The sequence below is a fragment of the Oncorhynchus kisutch genome, linkage group LG22, assembly GCF_002021735.2.
Source record: "Oncorhynchus kisutch isolate 150728-3 linkage group LG22, Okis_V2, whole genome shotgun sequence".
Classification (NCBI taxonomy): domain Eukaryota; kingdom Metazoa; phylum Chordata; class Actinopteri; order Salmoniformes; family Salmonidae; genus Oncorhynchus; species Oncorhynchus kisutch.
The window spans coordinates 52,470,285-52,480,072 of NC_034195.2; positions in this window are offsets into that span (position 1 = coordinate 52,470,285).

Sequence of the window (9,788 nt, forward strand, 5' to 3'; positions counted from 1 at the left end):
ATATAATTCTCTGAAATAGGTTTAATTTTTCATGCTACATGTGCGGACAAAACAAAAGCCAAGTGGTCGGTTGACATCTAGAACTGAATCATTCTTCTTTTCCCTGCAGAGATCTGCCTGCTGACTCGAGGCAGAAGAACGGCCAGTGTTCGCGCTGAGACCTACTGCCGGCTGTACTCTCTGTCTGTGGACAACTTTAACCAGGTCCTGGAGGAGTACCCCATGATGAGACGGGCCTTCGAGACCGTGGCTCTGGACCGGCTGGACCGCATAGGTGACAACTTTACAGAGGGCCATCAACCTAGGATTGGTTTCCCAAAGCCTTCGTAGCTACAGTAGTATGATATTCCTCTCAAGAACCTCTCAACAACCTCTCAACAACCTAACACAATTTGTAAAAATTAGGCATATTGCTGTTCTACCAAAGTGTGACTGTGCCGGTCACTGTGCCACTCACTGTGCCACTCACTGTGCCGGTCACTGTGCCACTCACTGTGCCACTCACTGTTCCCGTCACTGTGCCAGTCACTGTGCCTGTCACTGTGACTGTCACTGTGCCTGTCACTGTGCCGGTCACTGTGCCTGTCACTGTGCCTGTCACTGTGCCAGTCACTGTGCCCATCACTGTGCCTGTCACTGTCCCACTCACTGTGCCCGTCACTGTGCCAGTCACTGTGCCTGTCACTGTGCCGGTCACTGTGCCTGTCACTGTGCCTGTCACTGTGCCACTCACTGTGCCCGTCACTGTGCCACTCACTGTGCCCGTCACTGTGCCACTCACTGTGCCGGTCACTGTGCCAGTCACTGTGCCAGTCACTGTGCCTGTCACTGTGCCCGTCACTGTGCCACTCACTGTGCCGGTCACTGTGCCTGTCACTGTGCCAGTCACTGTGCCCATCACTGTGCCAGTCACTGTGCCCATCACTGTGCCAGTCACTGTGCCCGTCACTGTGCCTGTCACTGTGCCGGTCACTGTGCCTGTCACTGTGCCTGTCACTGTGCCACTCACTGTGCCCGTCACTGTGCCACTCACTGTGCCGGTCACTGTGCCAGTCACTGTGCCACTCACTGTTCCCGTCACTGTGCCAGTCACTGTGCCTGTCACTGTGCCTGTCACTGTGCCTGTCACTGTGCCGGTCACTGTGCCTGTCACTGTGCCTGTCACTGTGCCAGTCACTGTGCCCATCACTGTGCCAGTCACTGTCCCACTCACTGTGCCCGTCACTGTGCCAGTCACTGTGCCTGTCACTGTGCCGGTCACTGTGCCTGTCACTGTGCCTGTCACTGTGCCACTCACTGTGCCCGTCACTGTGCCACTCACTGTGCCCGTCACTGTGCCACTCACTGTGCCGGTCACTGTGCCAGTCACTGTGCCAGTCACTGTGCCTGTCACTGTGCCCGTCACTGTGCCACTCACTGTGCCTGTCACTGTGCCTGTCACTGTGCCAGTCACTGTGCCCATCACTGTGCCTGTCACTGTGCCCATCACTGTGCCCATCACTGTGCCCATCACTGTGCCTGTCACTGTCCCACTCACTGTGCCCGTCACTGTGCCAGTCACTGTGCCTGTCACTGTGCCGGTCACTGTGCCTGTCACTGTGCCTGTCACTGTGCCACTCACTGTGCCCGTCACTGTGCCACTCACTGTGCCCGTCACTGTGCCACTCACTGTGCCGGTCACTGTGCCAGTCACTGTGCCGGTCACTGTGCCTGTCACTGTGCCAGTCACTGTGCCACTCACTGTGCCCGTCACTGTGCCACTCACTGTGCCCGTCACTGTGCCAGTCACTGTGCCTGTCACTGTGCCTGTCACTGTGCCGGTCACTGTGCCACTCACTGTGCCTGTCACTGTGCCACTCACTGTGCCCGTCACTGTGCCTGTCACTGTGCCTGTCACTGTGTCTGTCACTGTGCCCGTCACTGTGCCTGTCACTGTGCCTGTCACTGTGCCCGTCACTGTGCCACTCACTGTGCCACTCACTGTGCCGGTCACTGTGCCACTCACTGTGCCTGTCACTGTGCCCGTCACTGTGCCCGTCACTGTGCCGGTCACTGTGCCCGTCACTGTGCCGGTCACTGTGCCTGTCACTGTGCCACTCACTGTGCCGGTCACTGTGCCAGTCACTGTGCCGGTCACTGTGCCAGTCACTGTGCCTGTCACTGTGCCACTCACTGTGCCGGTCACTGTGCCAGTCACTGTGCCCGTCACTGTGCCAGTCACTGTGCCGGTCACTGTGCCCGTCACTGTGCCGGTCACTGTGCCCGTCACTGTGCCGGTCACTGTGCCCGTCACTGTGCCGGTCACTGTGCCCGTCACTGTGCCCGTCACTGTGCCGGTCACTGTGCCTGTCACTGTGCCACTCACTGTGCCGGTCACTGTGCCAGTCACTGTGCCGGTCACTGTGCCAGTCACTGTGCCGGTCACTGTGTCAGTCACTGTGCCGGCCACTGTGCCAGTCACTGTGCCCGTCACTGTGCCGGTCACTGTGCCCGTCACTGTGCCGGTCACTGTGCCTGTCACTGTGCCACTCACTGTGCCACTCACTGTGCCGGTCACTGTGCCACTCACTGTGCCTGTCACTGTGCCTGTCACTGTGCCACTCACTGTGCCACTCACTGTGCCCGTCACTGTGCCCGTCACTGTGCCTGTCACTGTGCCAGTCCTAGAGCAGCTCTACTGCACTATAGGTTATCTCTGTACTGTGCCTGTCACTGTGCCAGTCCTAGAGCAGCTCTACTGCACTATAGGTTATCTCTGTACTGTGCCCGTCACTGTGCCTGTCACTGTGCCAGTCCTAGAGCAGCTCTACTGCACTATAGGTTATCTCTGTACTGTGCCTGTCACTGTGCCGGTCCTAGAGCAGCTCTACTGCACTATAGGTTATCTCTGTACTGTGCCCGTCACTGTGCCTGTCACTGTGCCAGTCCTAGAGCAGCTCTACTGCACTATAGGTTATCTCTGTACTGTGCCTGTCACTGTGCCGGTCCTAGAGCAGCTCTACTGCACTATAGGTTATCTCTGTACTGTGCCTGTCACTGTGCCGGTCCTAGAGCAGCTCTACTGCACTATAGGTTATCTCTGTACTGTGCCTGTCACTGTGCCGGTCCTAGAGCAGCTCTACTGCACTATAGGTTATCTCTGTACTGTGACTGTCACTGTGCCAGTCCTAGAGCAGCTCTACTGCACTATAGGTTATCTCTGTACTGTGCCCGTCACTGTGCCCGTCACTGTGCCAGTCCTAGAGCAGCTCTACTGCACTATAGGTTATCTCTGTACTGTGCCTGTCACTGTGCCAGTCCTAGAGCGGCTCTACTGCACTATAGGTTATCTCTGCACTGTGCCTGTCACTGTGCCGGTCCTAGAGCAGCTCTACTGCACTATAGGTTATCTCTGTACTGTGCCTGTCACTGTGCCTGTCACTCTGCCACTCACTGTGCCCGTCACTGTGCCAGTCACTGTGCCAGTCCTAGAGCAGCTCTACTGCACTATAGGTTATCTCTGTACTGTGCCAGTCCTAGAGCAGCTCTACTGCACTATAGGTTATCTCTGTACTGTGCCTGTCACTGTGCCGGTCCTAGAGCAGCTCTACTGCACTATAGGTTATCTCTGTACTGTGCCTGTCACTGTGCCGGTCCTAGAGCAGCTCTACTGCACTATAGGTTATCTCTGTACTGTGCCGGTCCTAGAGCAGCTCTACTGCACTATAGGTTATCTCTGTACTGTGCCGGTCCTAGAGCAGCTCTACTGCACTATAGGTTATCTCTGTACTGTGCCGGTCCTAGAGCAGCTCTACTGCACTATAGGTTATCTCTGTACTGTGCCGGTCCTAGAGCAGCTCTACTGCACTATAGGTTATCTCTGCACTGTGCCTGTCACTGTGCCGGTCCTAGAGCAGCTCTACTGCACTATAGGTTATCTCTGTACTGTGCCAGTCCTAGAGCAGCTCTACTGCACTATAGGTTATCTCTGTACTGTGCCAGTCCTAGAGCAGCTCTACTGCACTATAGGTTATCTCTGTACTGTGCCTGTCACTGTGCCCGTCACTGTGCCACTCACTGTGCCCGTCACTGTGCCAGTCACTGTGCCAGTCCTAGAGCAGCTCTACTGCACTATAGGTTATCTCTGTACTGTGCCAGTCCTAGAGCAGCTCTACTGCACTATAGGTTATCTCTGTACTGTGCCTGTCACTGTGCCGGTCCTAGAGCAGCTCTACTGCACTATAGGTTATCTCTGTACTGTGCCTGTCACTGTGCCGGTCCTAGAGCAGCTCTACTGCACTATAGGTTATCTCTGTACTGTGCCGGTCCTAGAGCAGCTCTACTGCACTATAGGTTATCTCTGTACTGTGCCGGTCCTAGAGCAGCTCTACTGCACTATAGGTTATCTCTGTACTGTGCCAGTCCTAGAGCAGCTCTACTGCACTATAGGTTATCTCTGTACTGTGCCTGTCACTGTGCCGGTCCTAGAGCAGCTCTACTGCACTATAGGTTATCTCTGTACTGTGCCTGTCACTGTGCCGGTCCTAGAGCAGCTCTACTGCACTATAGGTTATCTCTGTACTGTGCCGGTCCTAGAGCAGCTCTACTGCACTATAGGTTATCTCTGTACTGTGCCGGTCCTAGAGCAGCTCTACTGCACTATAGGTTATCTCTGTACTGTGCCGGTCCTAGAGCAGCTCTACTGCACTATAGGTTATCTCTGTACTGTGCCGGTCCTAGAGCAGCTCTACTGCACTATAGGTTATCTCTGCACTGTGCCTGTCACTGTGCCGGTCCTAGAGCAGCTCTACTGCACTATAGGTTATCTCTGTACTGTGCCAGTCCTAGAGCAGCTCTACTGCACTATAGGTTATCTCTGTACTGTGCCAGTCCTAGAGCAGCTCTACTGCACTATAGGTTATCTCTGTACTGTGCCAGTCCTAGAGCAGCTCTACTGCACTATAGGTTATCTCTGTACTGTGCCAGTCCTAGAGCAGCTCTACTGCACTATAGGTTATCTCTGTACTGTGCCAGTCCTAGAGCAGCTCTACTGCACTATAGGTTATCTCTGTACTGTGCCTGTCACTGTGCCAGTCCTAGAGCAGCTCTACTGCACTATAGGTTATCTCTGTACTGTGCCTGTCACTGTGCCGGTCCTAGAGCAGCTCTACTGCACTATAGGTTATCTCTGTACTGTGCCTGTCACTGTGCCGGTCCTAGAGCAGCTCTACTGCACTATAGGTTATCTCTGTACTGTTCTTAATGCATTTGAATTGTAACCTGGAAGGATTTTAACTGGCTGAATATGTGAAAAGAAAGTGTGAGAATTAAATTCAGGCAAGCCGATGGTGATCTCTTATGTCAGCACATTTGACTGTTTTAATTCAGAAGGGGAGAGATATCTCGTTGCCCGGAGGTGAAAGCATTGTGTAAAAAACGCCCTCATTTAGCTGTGGTTTAATGGATGACAGGCAGGGTTTGATAAGCCCTACTATAGTGTGCAGAACCAAGGCCTCTCTCTAATTCTCATTATCTCTAATTCTGGTTCTCTCTCATTCTGTTCTCTCTCATTCTGGTTCCCTCTAATTCTGGTTCTCTCTAATTCTGGTTCTCTCTCATTCTGGTTCACTCTAATTCTGGTTCTCTCTGATGATGAATCAAATATGACAGCCACACCCAAAGATGACTGCAACAGATACACATACTAATCGTTCTCTCTTTGACTTTCTTCTCTACAGGAAAGAGGAACTCTGTGCTCCAACACAAAGTCACCCAGAACTCAGGAGCTGTGAACCTCCTGGAGAACGCGATCATCCAGAGGATCGTACAACAAGACCGGGACATGGCCATCCAGAGCAACATCTCTCCCCTGTCCCTGGATCCCGACGCCCCATCTCCCACCTCCACCCCGGGGGTCATCTGGGCTCCCTTGGTCCAGGGCCCCCTCCAGACCGCTGCAGCCACCACCTCTCTGGCTCTGGCCTTTTCCCACTCCCATCTCCACGCCCAGCTCCCTCCGATCCTCTTTCACCGTCCGCTCTCTGTCTCCGAGTCATTCAAGGATCCTAGAGGCCAGCGTCTGCAGAGGGGCATGTTTGTGGGTGTGTCCAGTGGCTGTGGCTCCGGGGCTGCGTCTCCGGACGGTTCTGTGATGTTCCGTTCTGGAGTGGACACTCCGATATTAGCCTCGCTCCGGGCGCAGCATTTAGTCTCCACAGCCTCCTCCATGTGTCCTCTGTCACCTCTGACCTCCATGTACCAGCCCACCTCCTCCATCACCTCCACCGACTCCCAGGCTCAGCCCAGCAAAGCCTCTCCCTTCCCCATGGGCCAGGCCTCCATCCGGGAGTATCCACCCTCCTCCTCCACCTCCACCTGCATGGCCCAGCTCCAGCACCACCACCCATACGGCCCACCAGGGACCCACCAGCAGGAGGCATCAGGGAGGCCCACCATGGGCACGCCGAGATACCCAGCCCACTCAGCCCCCTCTGATTCCACCCTAAGCCCTCTCATCTGTAGCCCTGTCAGCCCCATCCTGAGTCAGCTACAGAACTCTCACACTACCAGCGCTCAGCAGCAGCAGCAGCACGTCAAGATGGGACCTGGTCATCAGGAGAGAGCAGGCCACCTCCTCCTCCCCCACTGTCCCTACACGACCACAAGCCCTAGCAACCCCACCCAGCACCACAGCTCCAGTGGGTTTCTATCTATATCTATCCCAGAACAGGCCAGGGTTGGAGGTGTTGGAGGTGTCGGAGGCGTTGGAGGTGTTGGAGGCGTTGGAGGTGTTGGAGTACCATCCTCCCTGGTGCATCACAGTCTGGCAGGCCTCCACCCCGGCCTCCACCCCAGTCTCCTCCCACAGGTTCTCCCAGAGCACTCTGCTCATTCTTCCCACTTTGCCCTGGCCTCGCTGGCCCAGTACGGGTCAGGGAATGGCTCCCCGGCCTGTACCCCACCAGTAACACACAGCCCCACCATCCAGAGCCCGCTGACAGGCAGGACGGTGCTTCAGCTCCACAGCCAGCTCCACAGCCAGCTCCACAGCCAGCTCCACAGCCAACCCTCCAGCGCCAATGGCTCTCACAGCTCCCTCACCCCACAGACATCATGCCCTCCCCAGGTAGATGGGAGAGGGCAGAGGGCAGAGTCTCTGGTGGATCTCTTCACGCAGGATGTCAGGACTATCCCCACTGTTTCCACCTCGGGCTCACACACCTATCTACCCCAGGAAGGGGCTCTCTCCATATCGCCTCTCTCCATATCTTCAGGGGGGCTTGGTTCCTCTCTTCCCATGGTGGGTGGTAGCAGTAATAAATGGTACAGCCCCACCCCAGGGCACGCCACTCCTCTGAGTCACTACACTCCCATGGGATCTGAACCTCCAACTGCCGTGAGCCAAGAAGCACCGAACTCTTCGCATCCCAAACGCAGTCGTCCTGTTACATCCGGGGCAGAGTACACAGTCTCCAATCTCCCTTCCAACTTGTGAGGTTTAAAAACACCCTCCTGCGATGCTTCAACTATGGGGAAATTGTCTTCCTTATTGGCATTGGGTTTTTTTAATTGCTAGTGTAGGTTTTATATTATTCAAGGAGGGTGCGAAGGAGTACATATCTATATGGCAGGAAAAAGACTTAGGAGAAAGATGTATTTTTTATGCAGAGTGAAAGAACAGAGTGAGTTCCCAGCGGGCGAAACCAGTTCTGGTTGTAAACAATTGGTAATGATGTCATTTCAGCCATCTTTGCCCACTGGGTTAAGTATTTTTCTACAGTACAATGCTACTACTACTGTACTATGTTGAATGTGGAGGTACTGTACCAATAAGGATTGCTGGATAATATTAAACCACAAGAAAATATATTGACCAATTTCCAATCACATAAAATATATATTCTAGCCTATATCCTCACGTTGTAATTTTGTGTTTTAAGTATTTGTTAAACATGCATATTTATCTAACCTTTGACCCTTATAGAGATTATAACAACAAAAAATATTGACCTTTTTTAATAATATGATATTTTCTCAGTGTATTGTGGTTCCCTTTTTCACTTCCTGTTGTGGAAGTGTGGAGAACGTGAGGCCGCCCAAAGTAAAGGACCATGACTGAACTGCACTTTGGTCAATTTCAGAGATTAACTGAAAAAAAATGTAGATGGTATGTCTATCAATATCTTGTTTCAGCCATATTGGATGGATCCTTGTGTATGTGTTCTAAGAATATATGTCTACATTCTGTACAAATTTTTAAACTAGATATCTAAACATAATAATATCTCATCAAAAGACATGAATACATGTTTTTGACAAGTGACTGTGGATTTTAAAGTAAATTGTTTGGAAATTAATCATTGGGTTTTGGATGAAAGAAATACAGTAAGCATTGTGAGAATACAGTAATCCTTGTCAGAATACAGTAAGCCTAGTGAGAATACAGTAATACTTGTCAGAATACAGTAAGCCTAGTGAGAATACAGTAATCCTTGTCAGAATACAGTAAGCCTAGTGAGAATACAGTAATCATTGTCAGAATACAGTAAGCCTAGTGAGAATACAGTGAGGAAAAAAGTTGCATTTAGAAAATAAGTAATTCAGCTTTGGCCATTGTCTGTCTGTCATATTTCCTGCAGGGTAACTCCTCTGCCAACACTACACTACACTACACTACACTACACTACACTACACTACATTACACTACACTACACTACACTACACTACACTACACTACATTACACTACACTACACTACACTACACTACACTACACTACACTACACTACACTACACACACACACACACACACACACACACACACACACACACACACACACACACACACACACACACACACACAATTGAACAACTTCTGCCATTGTAGCCTGAACATCAGCCACTGAATGATGACCTTGTTTCCTACTGAATAATGACTTTGTTTCCTACTGAATGATGACCTTGTTTCCCACTGAATGATGACCTTGTTTCCTACTGAATGATAACCTTGTTTCCTACTGAATGATAACCTTGTTTCCTACTGAATGATGACCTTGTTTCCTACTGAATAATGACCTTGTTTCCTACTGAATGATGACATTGTTTCCTACTGAATAATGACCTTGTTTCCTACTGAATAATGACCTTGTTTCCTACTGAATGATGACCTTGTTTCCTACTGAACGATGACCTTGTTTACGACTGAATAATGACCTTGTTTCCTACTGAATAATGACCTTGTTTCCTACTGAACGATGACCTTGTTTCCTACTGAATAATGACCTTGTTTCCTACTGAACGATGACCTTGTTTCCTACTGAATGATGACCTTGTTTCCTACTGAATAATGACCTTGTTTCCTACTGAATAATGACCTTGTTTCCTACTGAATGATGACCTTGTTTCCGACTGAATGATGACCTTGTTTACTACTGAATGATGACTTTGTTTCCTACTGAATGATGACCTTGTTTCCCACTGAATGATAACCTTGTTTCCCCTATGGGACGATAAAGATACAGAGATTTTACAGAGGTACATGTGAGGTCTGTGTGTGGACTGGTTGGAGTGACTCGACACAGTAATCTTTGTGTTTGTGTGGCTATACAGACAGTACAGTCAGAGGTACATGTGAGGTCTGTGTGTGGACTGGTTGGAGTGACTCGACACAGTAATCGACACAGTAATCTTTGTGTTTGTGTGGCTATACAGACAGTACAGTCAGAGGAACAGTCTCTTTGTCCATAACAACAGTGGACAGATGGGCAACAGAGACGTTCGCTCGACTTAAACACGAGATAAACAGGAGACA